A 21,573-nucleotide genomic window follows, 5' to 3' on the forward strand; every position below is an offset into this window, starting at 1 on the left:
CCCGTTACTTTTTGAACATATCTCACATATGAGGTTGAAGCAGCCGTGGTAGATACAAGGACCGAAGGAAGATTAGTGTTTAACTTTCTTTTCAACAACAAGATCATTAGAGATAGGGCACCAGCTAGAATTGGGGAAAGCTGCGGTAAAATTCGGCTGTATCCTCGTTGAGTAACCATTATAATACAAACATTTACCTTGCCACGTGTTCGCCAGACCTCTGGGCTATACAGTTTCGCAACTAAACTACTAACCGATTTCCTTCACTGCTGCAACGTTAAAATTTGCCAGTGCATGGTTATCCACCAGCAGTTCTATTCGACACAGTGATGAAGGTCTCTAAAGCTCGCCTGTGTGGTTGAGTTCGCTCTTCATGTAACCTTCGAACCCTCGTATTGGAAAAGATTTTCATCAGCTGAATTGATGAGAAAGGGGCTAAGGTGGCGTTGCACATTTTCAAGTTACGCGGGTGTGGTCCAGTTTCTTTCCGCATTGCCTTATGGAGTAACGGAATGAAGCGCCGTCGATGGCAAATTGTTCACTCCCTAGAATTTCTACCTTTGGGTTCCATTTCGTACTATTAATGAACACTATGCCAGCACTGAGTCTTACCGTCTCGTTTCTTTCCAACCTTAATAGCAAGTCTAAACTCTATATGTATCATTTTTAGTAGTGAAGTGCCACTAATGTACGACGTTCATACGCTGTGAAGAACGCTATTTATGTTGTAGATAAGAATGGCTGTTTCTCGTCGTTTGCAACTGAATTGTTATTATTATTTATACGAAACATGTTTTCCTAACTGTAAAGGGTGGCGCAGATGAAAGTAGCCTGTGTACGTATAAAGGAAATGCAGTGAAATTAAAGAAACGAAGAGCTAAAATGGACTTACCATTTATTTACAATGAAAAATGCAGTGAAAAATACATTTATAGAAGATGTTAATAGCGATCCTCTGCAACATAAATACTCAGCTGTAGAGGTCTGAGCACAATCAGATATACCGCCGTAAAGCCCGGATATCGATGGCGTCAGCTTCACGGTTGACGTTGTCTTTCAGTTCCTGTATTGTGTGTGGATTTGTTTCGTAGATCTCGCTCTTCAAGTGTCCCCACAGGAAAAAAGACATATGTTATCAGACCCGGCGAACGTGGTAGCCATAAATGTTTGCTGACAGTTCGTTCCTCAGTGAAGACATCGTGGACTCATTCCAGGGTTACCTTAGACGTGTGGAATGTTGCCGCATCTTGCTGGAAGAAACAGCATTGCCTTTCATATTCAGTGAGTTGAGCACAAAATGTGTCAAAAATTTCCATATATGTAACTGTGTTGAGGGTAGTGTAAAAAAATATCGGTCCTGCTACACTGCAACAAACGCCGACGTTTTCATCATGGAGTGGCTGAAGAAGCACAACGTTAGGCTTCTCCGTTGGCCAGTAGCTCGTGTTCTGCAAATTCACATGACCGGCAAGATGAAACCATGATTCATCGCTCATGATGTAATGGAAAGGGTCTAAGCACCATCATTGATGTTATTAAAAAGCCACGTGCGGTAGTCTACACGTTCCTGGCTCTCATTCTCCTGTAACTGCTGCATAACCCGTCACACGATATGGCTTCAAATTAAGACTTTTCAGTATCCGCTGGCAACTTCTTCTGCTTACATGCGCCTGTTGGGCCAATTTACATATAGAAGCCTTTGGGCTCTGAATAATTCTTCGGCGAATGTTCGCAATAAATTCTGGAGTGCGAAGTGAAGGTATTCTGCACAGATCCGTAGATGCGCCAATTTTTATACAGACTCTGTATTGTTCTCTTTACTGGTAGTCCTCTATCCGGAAACTTGATTACGAAAATTCCGTGAGTTTCCTTAATCTAACCTATTTTCGCAAATGCTTCCACAATTTCAATTCTTTCTTCTATCTAGTCATTTTGTAGACAGCAAAAAAGAGAAATGTCTAACATCACTGATGAAATAAACTGAAATGCTGACAGAGGAATGCTAACAATCGAGCCGGCCAGGGTGGCCGAGCGGTTCTAGGCGCTACAGTCTGGAACCGCGCGACCGCTACGGTCGCAGGTTCGAATCCTGCCTCGAGCATGGATGTGTGTGATGTCCTTAGGCTAGTTAGGTTTAAGTAGTTCTAAGTTCTAGGGGACTAATGACGCCAGAAGTTAAGTCCCAAAGTGCTCAGAGCCATTTGAACCTAACAATCGATTATTGCATAAAACTGTCCGTTGTTGTAGCTGTTAATTTTAGAAGTCGAAATACTGCATTCGCATTCAAAGGGGAGGCGGGCTACATTGCCCTGTACTGTAACGCATGAAAATACATATATTAATTTTTTTTGAGATACTTAGTGTCCCATGGCAGCACACTTAGCTTGCCTTAATATTTACATTATCAAGTATGGCCAACAGGACTGTGATTCAGCACTTACTACAGCATCCGGCTGCACTGGTACCATCCACAATTCCTATGAGCGCTCAGCTGGCCTAGCAGCAAGATCATGTGCAGTGGACAGCAAGGTCGTCTTCCGCAGTTGTTTGAAAACTTATCTTGTGGTTCATCTACGGCTTATACAAGAGCCAATGAACATATACACAACACGGGAGACATAAAAGTAAGTGCATCAGGTTCATGTACTTGTAAATAACGTAAACTTTAATGTGACCTATGCGTGGTGTCATGGAGTGTTACATATCTAACACCAAAAATATTTATAGTTAAGAAGAAAATTATCTGTTTTATTTCCTGATAGACCGCTGAAGCTGCCGAAACGTATTTGGTAAAAACAATAATAAAAATTCAGTTTCAAAAGGGGAGTAACAACTGTTCTTATCTACAGGATAGAAAGCACTGAAGCAGTAGCTGGGGAAGAATGGATGAATATATGGGGTGTTCAAAAAGTCTCTCCGCAGTGCCGTATGATAGCCGCTCGTGTCGTATGCCGCAGTGAATATACCGAAATGAAACTCAGTGAAATACAAGTTATTAATTTATTGAATATTCATTTTCATTTACAGATTTTCACATTAAATGTTGAAAGTGTCCCCCTGTTGTTGAATACACAATTCGTCTAATCATGTTTCCAAACACATGATGTAACATTTCTTCTGTAACAGAAGCATTGAAAGTGGATATTGCAGTTTTCAATTCATCGATGGATTTTGGACGGTTTTTATAGACAGTTGCTTTCGCTACACCCCAGAAGAAAAATTCATGTGGTGTTAGGTCAGTCGATCGTGGAGGACAAAGTCCCTGTGAAATTATGCGATCACCAAAAACATCAGCAAGCAGTGACATTGAAACGCGAGCTATATGCGCGGTTGCACCATCTTGTTGAAAATAACCGTTCAGTATTTCCCTTAACACAAGTTCTCCTATGAATGGGTAAAGAATATCACTGCAGTATTGTTGTGCGTTTATTGGTTTGTTGAAAAATATGGGATCCACTATCCGACGTCTAGAAATTGCAATCCAAACTCTTATTTTCACAGAATGAAGTGGTTGCTCATAAATACACAATGGATTTGCAGTACTCCACATACAAGAATTTTGCGAGTTCATGTACCCGGAAAAATGAAACTACGCCTCATCAGTGAAAAATGTTTCATTAAGAATATCCCTTCCATTTTGTTGAACGACATTTTTGAACTATTGTCAATAATGCAGTCTCTTGCCATGATCAGTATTTTTCAGTTCTTGCACGACTGTCACTTTGTATGGGAAAAGTTCAAATTTTTTCCTTTCAGCTGTGTGGGCCGTTCCGACACTAACATCGATTTCCTGGGCAAGTTTTCTTACTGACTTGTTCGGACTCATGGACATTTTATCGGAAATATCGAACAGTTTATCCTCAGACAAAACGCTAGGACGACCACTTCTCGATGCATCTGTCACTGAAACCGTACTTCGAAATTCATTAGTCAAATCTCGCACAGTATAGCGATGTGGGAGTGTTGTCTCCGGGAAAACTGAATTAAATGTTTGACGAACTGAAACTGTCTATTTACCGCCAGCTTTGAACACTTGTTCGACTAAAAACACACGTTCTTCAATGGCTAGTATTTTAACAGTGAAAAAAACGAGACAAATGAACAAAGGAACTAAACTTAAACGTTCACGTCAAACACGTAACGACACACACCAACGATACTTCTGACGCTGGCTGAGATAAACGAAACAGTGGAATGTTGGGAGAGTCCACTTGAAGGGAAGTAGCCCAGGCAGGCGAACAATCATACGGCACGCGCGGCCAACAATCATACGGCACTGCGGAGAGACTTTTTGAACACCCCGTATGAAACGGTTAGAACATTTACACCACCAGTCTGGGGTGCAATGGTTCAGACTCTCTAACTGCGTTCCGAATCAAAATCCGCACCTGGTCATTTTGATTTAGCTTTTCGTGCTTAATGTAAATTTTGGAGTGATTCGTTGTAAAAGAACACAGCCGATTTAAACACCCATCTCTGACCGTCATACACCGATCCAGGGTTAGGTTCTAGGGGGAGAGGGGGCGGGGGCTCACAACTTCTTACTATCATCCTGTCCCCCCCCCCCTCCTCCCAAGTCCAAACATAATGCGCTGTCACTTCACTTTAAACGTCCAAACGTTGCCTAGGATTCGATAATGATAATAATAAAGATAGCATATTGTAACGGACAAAATTACAGGGGAACTTGAGACAGAACTCAAAGCCTAGAACTACAACGAGCGCCGAAATCAGGCCACAAGCCGCGGACATTCGCTGCAGCCAACGCTTAATCAGCACCCTACAGCAGCAGCAAAACTTACGTGACACAGTCACGGGCGCCAATGCCCTGGAGCCAGCCTTCGAGAACCCACTGACTTCTGCGTCGTCGGCGCTTGCTGCCTATTACTCCAGACCCCGAATATTGACCTATTTCAAATGGTTCACAGTAGCCCACAAACGCAGTCCTTTCGCGGATTCAGCGTCGAGAACCAGCATTTAGACGCTGGACCAGCCGAGCACGTCATGTTCGGCACGGCACCCGCTGTGTGGAAGCCGTCGCTACGGGTGTACTGACGCAGGTTTGAAGTCTTCCTAACTCTGTCGCCGCCGGGCCGCGATCCATAGACCTCCACCTGACCGCCCAGCCCGCGTAGCTAGAATTGCGCCAGCCGCCCGCTACTGCTCTCCAGTCATCAGTTCAGACTTCGACTCTGGTCAGCGACATCACCACGTCTCTGGGACGCTGCGTCCTGCCGCAAAATTAAAGACATCATCGCCTTGCTTCGCACCGCAGCCACAGCTGGATCTCGTGCAGCGTCTACGTCATCGTCACCGAGTTAGCACGTCGTGTCAACACTCCACTATGTAAGCAGCTCGCCCGTCTGTGCCACTGGCCGTTAGCTCTCTGCTGCTCAGTGTGGAATATTACCTGAAGAAGAAGCTGCACTTACATGACTGCACCAGTGGGATGGAATAATTAAAGATGTGTTCATGTTCATAGCAGGATCAAGTTGAAAGTGTACAGCGAGGCGACAAAAGTCAAAAAATGGTTCAAATGGCTCTAAGAACTATGGGACTTAACATCTGAGGTCATCAGACCCCTAGACTTAGAACTACTTAAACCTAACTAACCTAAGGACATCACACACATCCATGCCCGAGGCAAGATTCGAACCTGCGACCGTAGTAGCAGCCCGGTTCCGGACTGAAGCACCTAGAACCGCTCGGCGACAACGACCGGCGACAAAAATGACTGGATACCTTCTAGTACCGTATTGGACCTCCTTTTGCGCAGCGTAAAGCAGCAAATCGACGTGGCATGGACTCAGCAAATCGTTGAAAGTCCCTGCAGAAATACTCAGCAGCCGCCCATAATTACGGAAGTGTTACCGGTGCAAGCTTTTGTGCACGGACTGACCTCTCTATTGTGTTCCATAAATGTTCGATGGAATTTATGTTTGGTGATCTGAGTGGACAAATCATTCGTTCGAACTGTCCAAAAGGTTCTTCAAACCAATCGCGAACAACTGTGGCCCAGAGACATGGCGCGTTGTCGTCCATAAAAATTCCATCGTTGTTTGGGAAAATGAAGTCTATGAATGGCTGCAAATCGAGTCCAAGTAGCCGAACATAACCATTTCCAGTCAATTATCGGTTCAGTTGGACCAGAGAACCCAGTCCATTCCATGTAAACACAGCCCACACATTATGTAGCCAGTACCAGCGTGCGCAGTGCCTTGTTGACAACCTGCGACCATGGCTTCATGGGGTCTGAGCCATACTTGAACCCTATAATCACATCTTACCAACTGAAATAGGGGCTCATCTGATCAGCCACTGTTTACCAGTCGTCACGAGTCCAGGAGAGGCGCTGCAGGCGATGTCGTGCTTATAGCAAAGACACTCGCGTCGGTCGTCTGCTGCCATAGCCCATTAACACCACATTTCGCAGCACTGTCCTAACGGATACCTTGGTCGTATGTTCCACCCTGATTTCTGCAGTTATTTCAGGCATTGTTGCTTGTCTGTTAGCACTGACAACTCTACGCAAACGCCGCTACTCTCGGTCGTTAAGTGAAGGCCGTCGGCCACCGCGTTGTCTGACGTACAAGGTAATGCCTGAAATTTGGTATTCTCGGCAATCTCGTGACGCTGCAGATCTCGGAATATTGAATTCCCTAAGATTTCTGAAATGGAATGCCCCATACGTCTATCTCCAACTACAAGTCCGCATTCAGAGTATATTAACTTCCGTCGTGCGGTCATAATCACGTAGGAAACCTTTTCACGTGAATCATCCGAGTACAAATGAGAGCTCCGCCAACGCACTGCCCCTTTTATACCCTGTGTCCGCGATACTATCGCCATCGGTGTATGTGTACATCGATATTCCATAACTTTAGTAACCTGAGTGTATATGTCCACCGCTGATTTGTCTGCCGCTTCCCCACCCGTCTCCCCTGTTTCCCAAATCATCTACGGGTCTTACCGCCACGACCGTAGGAAGACTCAAAGCCATCCTTACAAGCAAGAACTGCTCATCTTCAACTCTGGTTTTTCCACAGCTACGTCAGGTCTTTTACAATATATAAATTCTTTTAATATAACAATAATTTTCAGAAGTTAATGCTTAGTATATAGCTTAATCATAGCTTACAGCACGGCTTCACAACATACGTGCTCGCGGAGCAAGCTGTGAGCAGCAAGGCGCGAGCACGGAGCAACGCGAGTACGCTACCCCCACTACCGGACCAGAGCGGAGAGTGGGGAGAGTTACGTGGGGCACACAACAGCTGCCGCCAGTCAATGTAAATCCGCGGCCACCTGCAGGGATATCACTCACGAATTATTACTGCGACAAATGAAACAAATAAAGGAGAATGTACACATGCCACATAATTTTATTAGCTTAGTGTATGCCTCTACATTCGCATTAATTTGTGAACTGTTACACAATAAAAGGTGTCACTGAAGTGTGGGATTCTCGGTTATCTTGTACTTTTTGCCCTTTACAATTGTTCTTGTTCATTTTAGGCGCAGCGTGCAGTTTCAATTTTGATCAGACAATGCGTTTCTCAGGCGCGTCTTGTTACATTTCATTGCAGAGAACGGTTGTTCACAAACATACGTGGAACCGAACATCGATATTATTGTAGCCGCCAGTTTGTGCAAACGAGGAAATCTATCTTGAGGGAAGTGTCTGTAGAATTCCAAAATGTTTTTCTTGTTCTGAAATTTGTCTCTGTATTCTCTGTCACACTGCAGGTCAATAATTTCTTGCTGCAGCTCAGGACGAATGTCTTAAATATTCGCTGAATATGGAGAGAACAGATCAAAATCACTGTCTAGTGCTGTCAGATATTGAAAGCGCTGATCAACTAAACTATGTGAATAACGTTCACAGTCTTTGTGAACATCTTGCATGGATTATAATTTAGGAAAATGAGCTAGGTTTCCTGTTTCCAGCTGACTCACCCAAAGTGTCAATTTCATTTTAAAAGCTCGTATTCGATCTATGAAATGGGTAATTAGCAGATCTTTACCTTGTAGTAATATGTTCAAAGCATTCAGATGGCTAGTTAAATCTGCTAAGAACGCGAGATCACATTCAAACGTGCGCGCGCATTTCCCCTCCCTCCCCTCCCTCCCTATTCCGCGACCTTGCACCTGCTCGCAAGCACGTGCCTGAGCAGACGCGAGTACTCGCGCTCAAAACCGGCCAGTTGTTAAGCCCTGGCTTACAGTAATGATAATTCTCATGATGTAAAACTAATTGTTATTAGCATTTAACTTAGTACTACGATTGTGAACACAAGTCTGCAGACTATGGTTATGTGATCGTGTGTATGAGAGGAATACTGTTTCTTTAAGTTGTTTCTGCCTACGGTGAGGAAAGTCAGTGATACTGTCATTTTTGTGAGTAAAGGGCATTGTCGTTACTCAAGAGCGTAACTGAAAAGTGTCCTATGTTCAACATCGGTAATTTTCTAGAATTATAACATGTTTACGCTGTTTTCATGCTACTTTAATTTCCCAAATTATCCAAAAGTCTTGTAAACTGACATACGTAAAAATACACTCTAAGACAAAAAAGAAAAGAAAAACGACGATCCACGAAGGAGTTATGCAAACTGGACACAAATTTATATTCTTACAGGTAGCGACGGAGAATGCACAACTGCAAACTTCAGCAGCCGATGAATGAATGCGTGACGCTGCAGTGCAGTTTCATCGTTCAGTTGGCAAAGGTAGTAAACAGGGGACATGCCGATACCAGGATATACGGTCTTTGCGAATTTCATTCCGTGTATTCAGTTGGTGAGTAACTATGCCTCACAATATATGCAGAGTCAGTTCTTGAGGCAGGACGTGTTGTTGGGCTCAAAGTAGCCTGTTGGAATAATCGACGAGTCGCTCGACATTTGAATAGGAGCGATGCCACTATTTGACGATGGTGGCAGAACTGGGTGAACCATGGCCGTACACAGCATCAAAAAGGAAGCTGTCGACCCAGAAAGACGACGGAACGTGAGGACCGAATAACCGTCAGAGAGAGCACTCAGAGCACCCAATTCGCCTTTATCATCGATCCGACGTGCACTTGGCGTTTCAGGGACCACAAGGAACATTAACAGACGGCTCACAGAGAGTGGGCTGAGCTCACGGCGGCCCTTGCGCCGACTACCATTGCGCACTGTACACCGACACCCCGTTTACAGTGGTGTCAAGCACATTCGGCTTGGGATCTCATTGAATGGAACAGAACTGTCTTCAGTATGACCGGCGAAAACGTGTGAGGAGACGCCTCAGAGGGTAGTGGGATAGTGACCTGTTTGTCGCCCGCTATACAACCCAACAACCAGAAGTGGTAGTCTTGGGTGGATTTCTTTTCATAGCTGGACCTCCTGGGTTGTCATCCGTGGCACCCTTACAGCACAGCAGTATGTCGACGATATTCTACACTCCATCTTGTAGCCCTTCATGGTGATCCACCACGAGCATACATTTCATCAAGGTAATGCTCGTCTACTGCTTGCCCAAATCCTACCTTGGCCAGCAAGGTCGCCGGATCTCTCCCAAATTGAAAACGTTTGTGTCATTATAGGCACGGCCCTCCAACCAGCTAGGAATTTTGACGACCTAAGCTGTCAATTGGACAGATTTTGATACAATATTCCTCAGGAGGACATCCCGCAAGTCTGTCAATCAATGTCAAGTCGACATTAGGACCTCAGCTGAACCAACGTGTTGTTGACTAGCCTTATTTGCGAAACTCTTTCTCTTGTATAAACCATCCAATTTTTCTGGAATTGTAATCATTTGTTTGTATGTACATCACGTCTACTGATTTCCGTTCCATTCAGATAATTCCGTCATGGTGCGTCCTCTCCTTTTGTCTTTAATTTTTTAATAAAATGTTGTTTGGTGGGGGTGAGGGGCTATATGGTGTAACATCACGAGCGGCTAGCCCTTTAAGAACTGTGTGAATCCTTTTTTGGTTGGTAGGTTTAGCGGCCGGCAACTTGTGATGTGGTTGGGCTATGCGGGTGAGGCTCCGCTCTTGATAGAGCAGTCAGGGGGTCGCGGCTAGCTGTGAGCGACCAGGTGGGAGCGCTGGTCAGCAGAAACGGTTAGAGGGGAAATCACAAGTGGAAGGGGTAGCGAGGCTGCAGCAGCATGCTTTCCGAGACGAACAAAGGTGTCCGCCGTGACTAATAAAAATGTGGGGCCAAAATTTTAATATTCACTGAAAATACCTAAAATGCCTAACAGACATGCTATAGCTCGTGGTGGTGAAATGAGCTCATTGTAAACTAAACCATTCTTCTAAATATATTATTGAGCACGTTATGGATTAAAGGAGAGCACTCACCGAAAAGCAGAAGCGCTAAGTCGTCGATAGGCACAAACAAAATGGAAGAAATGTTGCTAGCTTTCAGAGTAATCCACACACACACACACACACACACACACACGCACACTCACACTCACACTCACACGCGCACACACACACACACACACACACACACACACACACACACACACACACACACACACCTATGCCCCTACATTGTGCCGGTGGCTGAACAGTGTCAGTGCTGCATTAGGCAGGTGTTTTATGCGAGTATTTTTTTTTTCTAGCTCGAAAAAGGATTACTCTGAAAGATAGTTAGTTTTCTTTCTTTTTGTATATCCCTATCAACGGCTCAACGCTTCTACTTTTAGATGCGTGGTCTCTTTTAATCTAGAAGTTTTTACATTCTACCAGAACTTTCCACAAAATTGATAGAGTTATTAACATTTGTAGTTATTATTGTTGATAAAATTCATGAAAGCTGTAATAGGAACACAAAGTCACATATGACATGCCGCTTGAAAGCAATGAAGATGACGAGTCACTTTTATTATAAAGCAAATTAGTAAAAATTTATAAACAATTTGTTGCATAATGAGCAGAAAAATGTGTAAACTGTATTTTGTCTACATGAACACACTTCATTAATACCGGCATGTGAATCCCAGTTTGTGTTCTCATTGATTCCTATATTAATTTAACGATGTGGCGAATAAATCTCATATATTTAGTTATTATTGCAAGATTAGGAGTTGAATATTGTAACATGAGGTCACAAACTGACTAAGAATGTTACTTGTGCGTTACGTGTATAATAGATAAATTTTTGTGGAATATTATCGAATAGTGGTCATGTTGTGAGACAATGTTTTGAACAGCTAGCAGCCGTGTAATCAAATTTTCAAAGCCGGCCGGTGTGGCCGAGCGGTTCTAGGCATTTCAGTCTGGAACCGCGCGACCGCCAAGGTCGCAGGTTCGAATCCTGCCTCGGGCATGGATGTGTGTGATGTTCTTAGGTTAGGTTTGAGTAGTTCTAAGTTCTAGGGGACTGATGACCTCAGATGTTAAGTTCCATAGCGCTCAGAGCCAGAGCCAAATTTTCAAAGAGACAAGCATGACAGGGTGCGTGGTGTTTTGTCGGTGAGGGGTCTCTGGCTGGACGGCCAGAACGCCGCTTGGGTTTCAGACTGTGTCAGTGGCACTTAGAGTATTTCGTTGATTGTGGGTTGCGAGCTCAAAAAATTTTCGGCACTCTGTCCGCGATTCGGGACATAATACAGGCTGCCGCCGTTACCATTCACGCCGGGTTCGTCACTGCGCGCCCTCCCGGACCGCTGACCCAGCTCGTGGTACGTTAAGGGGCCGCCCGGAACACCGCAGGCGCTGGTGCGCCTGGCTAACTAACCTACAGTTCACAAGAAACTTCGTGCAAAAGTGATGGCCTTTTGACCTCACACGCTATATCGAAGATGAAAAGAGCTGTCTATCGACTTTCGTGATCGTTCTGTTCACAACAGTCGAGGCGGACATGACGTTAAAAACAATAACATTAACCTCAATTAGAGAGAAAATTAAATTACGCGCTTTCTCTACTTCAGGGTACCTTAACCTCGAAGCTACGTCGTTTATAAATGTTTCAAGCTATGCATTCATGTGGCTTGAGCAGTGGATGAGGAAGAGATTACAGCGTTTGCAGAATTAAGCTCGAAACATACTGAAAAAGCTGTATTAACTACTTTTACTAACACGCCTTCATCAACCACAAAAGATCCTCCCAGGCAGCCGCGCGTGTTAACTCGACCACTCCCGGGACGGGAAGAAATGCCGGCCCCGGACTTAATCCTCCCGGCAGACTAATGACCAAGGGGCGGTGTACCAGTCAGCCTGGATGTGGTTTTTATGCGGTTTCCCACATGCCAATAGGTGAATACCGGGTTGGTTCCCATGTTCTGCCTCAGATACAAGCTACACAAACATTCAGAACACTTTCTTACACTTGCACACAGAATTTACTCTGTATACAGACAGATTTGATACGCTACCTCTGTCCTGGTCATTGAATAGGAGACTGATGGCATTAGCTGTTTGGTCTCCTTGAACATTTACTCAGCACCAGCATCAATCCCGAAAGTAGACGAATCGCTGATTTACAGGCCAAAAAATAAATAAATAAATAAAAATAAAAAAATAAAAATAAAATAAAAACAAGCTGAAGCCAGCAGCATTAAATCTAATTACGTATGTATTCGACAGTGTTCATTAAGGTGTGTCAACAACTTAAGTTTATTTTTAGAATCTCTGAAACTACTTCCAGGGGTTGGTCTATAAATAGACAGGGTGGACAATTATTCTAGGAGACGAACTAAAGCAGCAGCTTATTTATCTCATATCCTATGAATAAATGCTATTTCAAAACGCCAGTACATTGAGACTCTCTCGAAAACACGTCGGTATTGGTAAAATTTGTTGTAATAAAATGGTGAAAAACTTAAAATTGGTGGTTAAAGATGTAATTTAATAGAAGATGTTCTTGTTTAGAAAAGAAGTGTTTTAAACGACATTGGTCGTAAATTTCATTTTGTACCTTATAGACGACTGATATGAAGTTACCTTTTACTTCTTTTGCAAATGTGTCAGTCTTTTCCGTGTCTTCTTGCTATGAGTGGTAGTTTGTTTTACCACATTATCAGTCTGTTTCGAATATTTATCCCCATTTGTGCGTTTCATGTTCAATTTTTAAAACTATTAACAATGATAGCCCACTCGTGAGAGAGGTAGAGAGTGCGCGCACACTTATACATACATCGAATACTATTAAATTAATAAAAAGTCCTAGAACCTTTTAGAAACGCGAGGACGAAAAAAAATGTTGCTTTCATGGTAGAACACGAACCATATACTTAACTATTTCTCTTTGTAACTGTTACCACTACACCACAATTAAGTGCGAAATTTTGGATACTGTGCTGTAACTTAGATCTCATGAAGGCTTTAACTGCCAATATGTCATTATGTGACGTTTAATTATAACGAATCGTACTAAGAATGACGAGTTTTTTTATAAATCTTCAATGGGCCGATGCTGTTAAACGGCATACTTTCATAGTACGCAAGTTATGGTACGAAAACTATCAACTTCGGATTTCAGTATGGTGTCTCCCAAGCGAAAGTCAGTAGCAGTTCCTGAGGTCTTCGATAACTGCGTGTAGCGTATCGGCTGCAGTGGAAAAGCATTTTGGGCATAGTTATATTGACTCCAGTATGATCAGGTTGTTGGGGAAATTTTTTTCTGAGCACTGGAAAAGAATCCATCTACACCTAATCAAGGTCGACATATGCAACAATGAAGCGAACGAGTGATCAGGCTGTTCAACTGGTATCTGAACCCGACGTGTAAAGCAGCTAATAAGCGTGTTCATGAATGTCAACTGACCAGTATAGACGTCAAGTACACTACGCAGTACTAGGCGCGCAGTCCGGAACCGCGTGACTGCTACGGTCGCAGGTTCGAATCCTGCCTCGGGCATGGATGTGTGTGATGTCCTTAGGTTAGTTAGGTCTAAGTAGTTCTAAGTTCTAGGGGACTGATGACCACAGAAGTTAAGTCCCATAGTGCTCAGAGCCATTTGAACTACGCAGTAATAACATTTGTCGGATGATTAGTTCTGGAACACCTCCAACTACTGAGTTACTTGCGCACATGAACTGAGTTTTGCTCAGAATAAATAATCATCACACTCAAAAGTCGGGCCGCGCGTGGTAGCCGAGAGTTGTAAGGCATCATGCACGGTTCGCGCGGCTCCTCCCGTCGGAGGTTCGAGTCCTCCCTCGGGCATGGGTGTCCGTGCGTGTGTTGTCCGTAGCGTAAGTTAGTTTAAGTTAGACTAAATAGTGTGTAAGCTTAGGGACCGATGACTTCAGCAGTTTGGTCCCGTAAAATCTTACCACAAATTGCCAATTTCTTTTTCAAAAGTCGGTCAGAATTCAATGGTTCGTAGTTAAAGTGTGGTTAAGCGTTCGCGTGCATGTTCTACACATGGGTGCACTACAGTAGCTATCAGCACTCAACATCTTATATAGTATGTCATAAAATGTTAAAAATAACATCAAATGAACACTACTGTTTAAGGATGGACCTTAGTTTAAAATAGATTCTGCTGTAAAACAAAATCTTTCTCTAAATTTGGTTATACAACGAATTTTAAAATACTTGTTTCACTGGAAACGGCCATAGATCTCACTGCAACCCTAAACCTATAAATCTGTAATCAGTGGCGGATTTACAAAAAATGGTTCAAATGGCTCTGAGCACTATGGGACTTAACATCTGAGGTCATCAGTCCCCTAGACCTTAGAACTACTTAAACCTAACTAACCTAAGGACATCACACACATGCATGCCCGAGGCAGGATTCGAACCTGCGACCGTAGCGGTCGTTCGGTTCCAGACTGTAGCGCCTAGAACCGCTCGGCCACACTGGCCGGCGCGGATTTACATGTAGGGCCACTAGGCACGGGCGTAGGGGCAGCACCTTAAGTGAGGCGGCATTTTTTGCTCTGTACTCGTTGTAAATGCAAATGTCGTGTGACTAGAGCCTCCCGTCGGGTAGACCGTTCGCCGGGTGCAAGTCTTTCGATTTGACGCCACTTCGGCGACTTGCGCGTCGCTGGGGATGAAATGATGATGGTTAGGACAACACAACAACCCGTCCCTGAGCGGAGAAAATCCCCGACCCAGCCGGCAATCGAACCCGGGCCCTTAGGATTGACATTCTGTCGCGCTGACCACTCAGCTACCGGGGCGGACTGTATTCATTGTAACCTTTTACGTTTTAAAATAATTGCGCTTAAAAACGACAAAAAATTTTAATATTGTTAAACAACTTGATAGTTTAAATAAGACTTAAAAACGAAATTCGACGATACAAGCTTGGGAATATACATAGTTTACTTGGCGACTGAATGGAAATTTAACATTGGGTTTCCGTCTGGTATCATCTTCATGATTATTCAAAATATTTTTAAGTAAGCTGTCAGGACGGCAATCTACAATGCAATGTTTGAAACATTATTATTCCGAAAATGTTGTCGGCTTCTACTTAACCCTACCATATTATCCCCGAGAAAATACCGGGACCCCTGAAAAGCTGTGATAAACTAATCAGCAGTTTCTTAAATACAGTAACATGTGTCGGCCACAGTATGTAAAACCCGACTCTACTTAAATTTCTTGTAGATATCATGGGGAAGTATCAGGTCAACCCACCGTTACTGTAATTAATGTGATAGCTACGTGGTCTTCAATTCTGAACTTTGATTTAATTACACCCATTTAACGAAACATGTTGATACTGGGAATGTTTTACATTTTTAAACACATATTTATACGAAAAGAACATAAGCAGAATATCTAATAATGTGTGAAATACACTTCACAACAGTTTAAAAATTTTATTTATTTATTTTCTTAGTTACTTTGTTTGTCGAAAAAAGAATAAGAAACCAACTTTCGTTTGTCTCATTTATTGTGCTGCAGTCTGCACGATAACTAAGTTCCCACTCTGTGCAATCGAATAGTACATGGCACTGCGAATTTTATATTAAACTTCTTAACTAAGCTTTTTTTCTTCGAGGAAAGATTATTTTTATTTATGTTGTAACAAAAGGTGCATTTGCGTGTAGACGTAACAGTAGTGTTCACACAAATGACAACAAACCACATCAACTGCCATCAAGACTACTTAAACTTTGTAGTCTGTCTTTTCTGCCCACAGAAATTGCTAAAATGTTATAAGAATAAGTGGGATAAGAGTCGATCCAGCACACATCACTGCAAGAAATTGCAAAAATTATTTGTTTTCTGAATTAGAAAGACAGAATCAGGAATATTCAGAACATATCTACGTCCCAGCTACAATTCCGGAGACGCGGGAAACAGAAGCCAAAAAAGGGACTGTCCCATTTTCTTTACGAGACGAATTCCAGGCGATAGGTGTGCTTCTACTGTTCACTGACAACAGAGAAACAGGCTACAATGAAATTAAATTATTCTGCATTGTCGTTCTTTCATAGCACAGTTACGTCGAGTAATCCGAGTTGGTCAGTTCATGACTCCGTGTTTGAAGGAAAAATCTTTGTGCTCGTGTGCCGTGTTTAAAGTAAAAAGGTTTGTGCTCATGTGCGGTGTAGTACGATTGGAACTGGATACAGTCTTTCTTTCTTTCCCTTTACAAATTTTGTTTCTTTTGTTTTGACTGTTGGTTGACAATTATGCAAGTGCCTTAACACGAATAACAATGAAAAAAGCAAACGAGCAAAACTAAGTGAGGCGACATTTCGAAAATTATCGAACGAAAGGCGAGAATGAGAAGCCAATGTTCAAAAAACGCTTGGCAGAGTAGATACATTTTTCGCAAAAAATGTTGCTGGTTCGATTTCGATTTCAAGTAGGACGGATGATATTTCTGGCACTGTAGCTGTTGTAAAAGAAGTAAATACAGACGAAACCAGAGTTAAAAATGAAGAAAAGCAAACTGTTCCTGATTTCGAGTTTCACGAAAAACTAAGTGTCCAGTCGGATATCTTTAAAAGAAATAATCTCGTTACAGATGATCCAGCAGAATGGTGTGTCAATGAATCAACAATCGACATTCTCTCATAACGTGGCATTAATCAGAATTGTAACTGTGATTTTTCTAATTCAAGAAGATGAATAGGCGATAAAACCAGATATTTGAACATAAATGTATTTTACCGTAAACTTTTAAATGGTGAATCAACTTTGTGTGATTTTCTAGTATACTCCTGTAGCAACGGTGTTGTTTTCTGTACACCATGTAAATTGTTCGGAGGTAAGGCCGCTATTGCTACTAATGGTATTGCAGATTGGAAAAATATTTCTAACATTTTATCTCATCATGAGAAGAGTTATCACTCTTAACAAGAAAAAGTCACTTGGAACGGTAGATAACCATTTCGATTCATATGTTGAGACAGAAGAAATGTACTGGCGCAGTGTGTTGAAAAGGATGTTTGCAGTAGTGAAGAAGCTAACAAGTCGTGGACTTCCCCTACGTGGACACGTTGAAAGATTCCATTCATTACATAACGGTCAATTTATGATGTCTCTTGAACTTATAGCAAAGTTTGATCCTTTTCTCGCAGAGCACATTGAACGATATAGAAATCCAGGGCAGAGACGTACAAGTTATCTTCCTTCAACAATCTGTGATGAAGTAATAGAGCTTCTTTCTGAACGAATAAAAAGAATTATCGTAAGTGAAATAAAACAGTCCAAATATTTCTCAATAACAGTAGATTCTACTGCGGACATTTCACATATTGATCAATTATATTTCGTATTAAGATATGTGAACGAGAATGGTGAACCTGTTGAACGTCTCCTTCTGTTTCTACCAAACCCGGGACACAAGTCCGAAAACTTAGCTGACGCCGTACTAAATGTCGTGTCTAGAAATTCCATTGATGTTACTGACTGTAGAGACCAGTCATATGACAACGCAAGAAATATGTCAGGAACTTACACTGGTTTGCAGGCACGCATTAAAGAACGAAATCCGAAAGCGCATTATGTGCCTTGCGCAGCACTTTCTTTGTATTTAATCGGCACTAGTGCTGCAAGCTGTTGTCAGGAAGCATGTTCATTTTTCAATGTAGTGCAAAACCTTTATAATTTTTTCTCTGCGTCAACACAGCGCTGGGATAAACTTCTTTCTTTCATGAAACCAGGAAGCAAAGGGGTAAAACGTTTATAAAAACACGTTGGTCAGCAAGACAGGAAGCGTGTTTAAGTCTATATGAAAACTGGGAGGGCGTTATCAATGCCCTCACATGCCAATAATACGTTTGAAAATGAGGCTTCAACTTTACTGAATCAACTCAGCAGACTATAAACAGTATTCATGATGGACATACTCCAGAGGTTTAATAGTGCAAATCTGAAATTACAAAGTGTAAATATTGATACTACAATATTGAATGAATTATATGATTCACTTTTCGGATTAATTCACCTGTTCTTGGCATGTTCGACTACTATGAAAATAAATCCATGAAGACTGTGACTGACATAGACTATGAATGCACCTATGAAAGATCACGAAAACGCAGACTTCATGATGACGAAGAAGCGGACTCTGAAGAAGTTTTTCTGATTGGAAGGGATAAATTTAGAGTCGAAACATTTCTCCCAGTATTCGACAACTTGTACACTGAATTAGTGATAAGGAAGGAAAGCTATAGAACACTGCTGGACTCCTTCACAGTTTTCAGTAACCTTAAGAACAGTTCACCTGACAATATTGCTGAACGTGCAGCAAAAGTCTAAGCGTCATATGACACAGATTTAGAGCCTTCCTTCCCTAGTCAATGTGTACATTTCGCGGAACTTTTGAAATCTTCTGAGATTAGTGATATACGAGGTGCATTCAAGTTCTAAGGCCTCCGATTTTTTTTCTCCGGACTGGAAAGAGATAGAAACATGCGCATTGTTTTAAAATGAGGCTGCGTTCATTGTCAATATGTCCCAGAGATGGCAGCACCGTACGGCAGATGGAATTTTACCGCCAGTGGCGAGAATGAGAACTGTTTTAAATACTTAAAATGGCGACGTTTTCCTTACTTGAACAGCGTGCAATCATTCGTTTTCTGAATTTGCGTGGTGTGAAACCAAGTGAAATTCATCAACAGTTGAAGGAGACATGTGGTGATGGAGTTATGGATGTGTCGAAAGTGCGTTCGTGGGTGCGACAGTTTAATGAAGGCAGAACATCTTGTGACAAAAAACCGGAACAACCTCAGGCTCGCTCAAGCCGGTCTGACGACATGATCGAGAAAGTGGAGAGAATTGTTTCGGGGGATCGTCGAATGACTGTTGAACAGATCGCCTCCAGAGTTGGCATTTCTGTGGGTTCTGTGCACACAATCCTGCACGACGACCTGAAAATGCGAAAAGTGTCATCCAGGTGGGTGCCACGAATGCTGACGGACGACCACATGGCTGCCCGTGTGGCATGTTGCCAAGCAATGTTGACACGCAACGACAGCATGAATGGGACTTTCTTTTCGTCGGTTGTGACAATGGATGAGATGTGGATGCCATTTTTCAATCCAGAAACAAAGCGCCAGTCAGCTCAATGGAAGCACACAGATTCACCGCCACCAACAAAATTTCGGGTAACCGCCAGTGCTGAAAAAATGATGGTGTCCATGTTCTGGGACAGCGAGGGCGTAATCCTTACCCATTGCGTTCCAAAGGGCAGTACGGTAACAGGTGCATCCTACGAAAATGTTTTGAAGAACAAATTCCTTCCTGCACTGCAACAAAAACGTCCGGGAAGGGCTGCGTGTGTGCTGTTTCACCAAGACAACGAACCCGCACATCGAGCGAACGTTACGCAACAGTTTCTTCGTGATAACAACTTTGAAGCGATTCCTCATGCTCCCTACTCACCTGACCTGGCTCCTAGTGACTTTTGGCTTTTTCCAACAATGAAAGACACTCTCCGTGGCCGCACATTCACCAGCCGTGCTGCTATTGCCTCAGCGATTTTCCAGTGGTCAAAACAGACTCCTAAAGAAGCCTTCGCCGCTGCCATGGAATCATGGCGTCAGCGTTGTGAAAAATGTGTACGTCTGCAGGGCGATTACGTCGAGAAGTAACGCCAGTTTCATCGATTTCGGGTGAGTAGTTAATTAGAAAAAAAATCGGAGGCTTTAGAACTTGAATGCACCTCGTACCATTCGAAGTGAGTAAATTTTTACGTAAAGAGAGGTTACAGTCCGTGTTTCCGAATGTTGACATACATTTTGTATATGGCACTTACAAATTATTCACCAGAACGCTCGTTTTCTTCTCTTGAAAAACTGAAATCGTACGTTCGTTCCACATTGTCTGAGGAGAGATTGAACGTCTTATCCACTCTTCACATCAAAGCCGACCTCCTAACTGATAACCGTCTGAACTATGAAGATATGATCAACGAGTTTTCTGCCGTCAAAGCCAGACGCAAACTTTGCTGACTGGTGAGTTTGTTTATTAATTCATATTAGTTTTAAAAACTTAAAATTATAATATGATTTTTATTATAACTTAGAGCACATTCATAGGATTTACAAACTACGTATTACCTGTTTATTTTACAATTGCCGATGGCATAAGTCGGAACTAAACCTCATTTACGTGCAGACGTGACTAAAGGCGCCCGACAGTACTTAACAAAACCCGAATGACCCAGGCCGCTCGGCGCTGTACAGTCAAGTCATACTGATACTGTAGTATATTACAACTGATGCGTATTCCTGGCGTCTGATGAAATGTATAGTTATCGCGGAAATATACGTTATCGGAGAGTACGCTCAGATGAAAAAGTGTTAATAAATAACGTAGTTCAGTTCTGTCGATAAATACGTGAAAGCTTTGCTAATACCGTTAGAAAGAGCTGTGGTGAGAGCAGTAGCTGCAGTATAAAATTGTTCAGCCCTTACACGAATTAAAGGTATTGTGTACACTTATTATGCAGCATCTAGCTACGCAGACCCTAATGCTTTACACGAAACTATTATATTATAAAAAAAATTTATTTTTCCACACTAATCTGTAAAATTATGTTATAGCAAATCCAGTTCTGTGTTTGTTCGTTTGTATATAGTTATTAGTTCTTGCACCGAAATCTCTATTTCATTTTCATTTCTTACGCTTTCCTATAGATTCACGTATTAATACCGAACGTGTTCTTTCATGGACTACACATTCAAGTTATTAGATCGTAAAACGACAGTTTATTTTTAATCTTGAACGCATCTTTGTAAAAGTACGTATTAATTTCTAATGTATCACACGTTCGCTTCAATTTTTAGATCGTAACGCAACTTTTTTATTTACATTTTCAACGGTTTTGTCTATAAGAGTATATTAAAAGTGAATGTATATCAAAATACCGTTGTCTCCTACACGCTCTGCTGAATTTTTGGGCCATAAAGGAAAACTTATTTTTCCTTGTGTTCGTTTCTGTTGTCTTTCGACAGAAGAATGTATTAACATAATGCAGTTTTAAGTTTGTCTTATTAGACTGCTCACGCGTCCTTCAGAACAACGAATATCAGAGTACGGAAACAGCTCACAGCGTTCCCACCCAAAACGGCAATTGTGAAGTGATCGGGTGATAGTTATTATTTAAAACATGTTTTTTAGGGGGGTGTGGGGGGACGGGGAGGCG

The sequence above is a fragment of the Schistocerca cancellata genome, chromosome 4 (assembly GCF_023864275.1).
Source record: "Schistocerca cancellata isolate TAMUIC-IGC-003103 chromosome 4, iqSchCanc2.1, whole genome shotgun sequence".
NCBI lineage: Eukaryota > Metazoa > Arthropoda > Insecta > Orthoptera > Acrididae > Schistocerca > Schistocerca cancellata.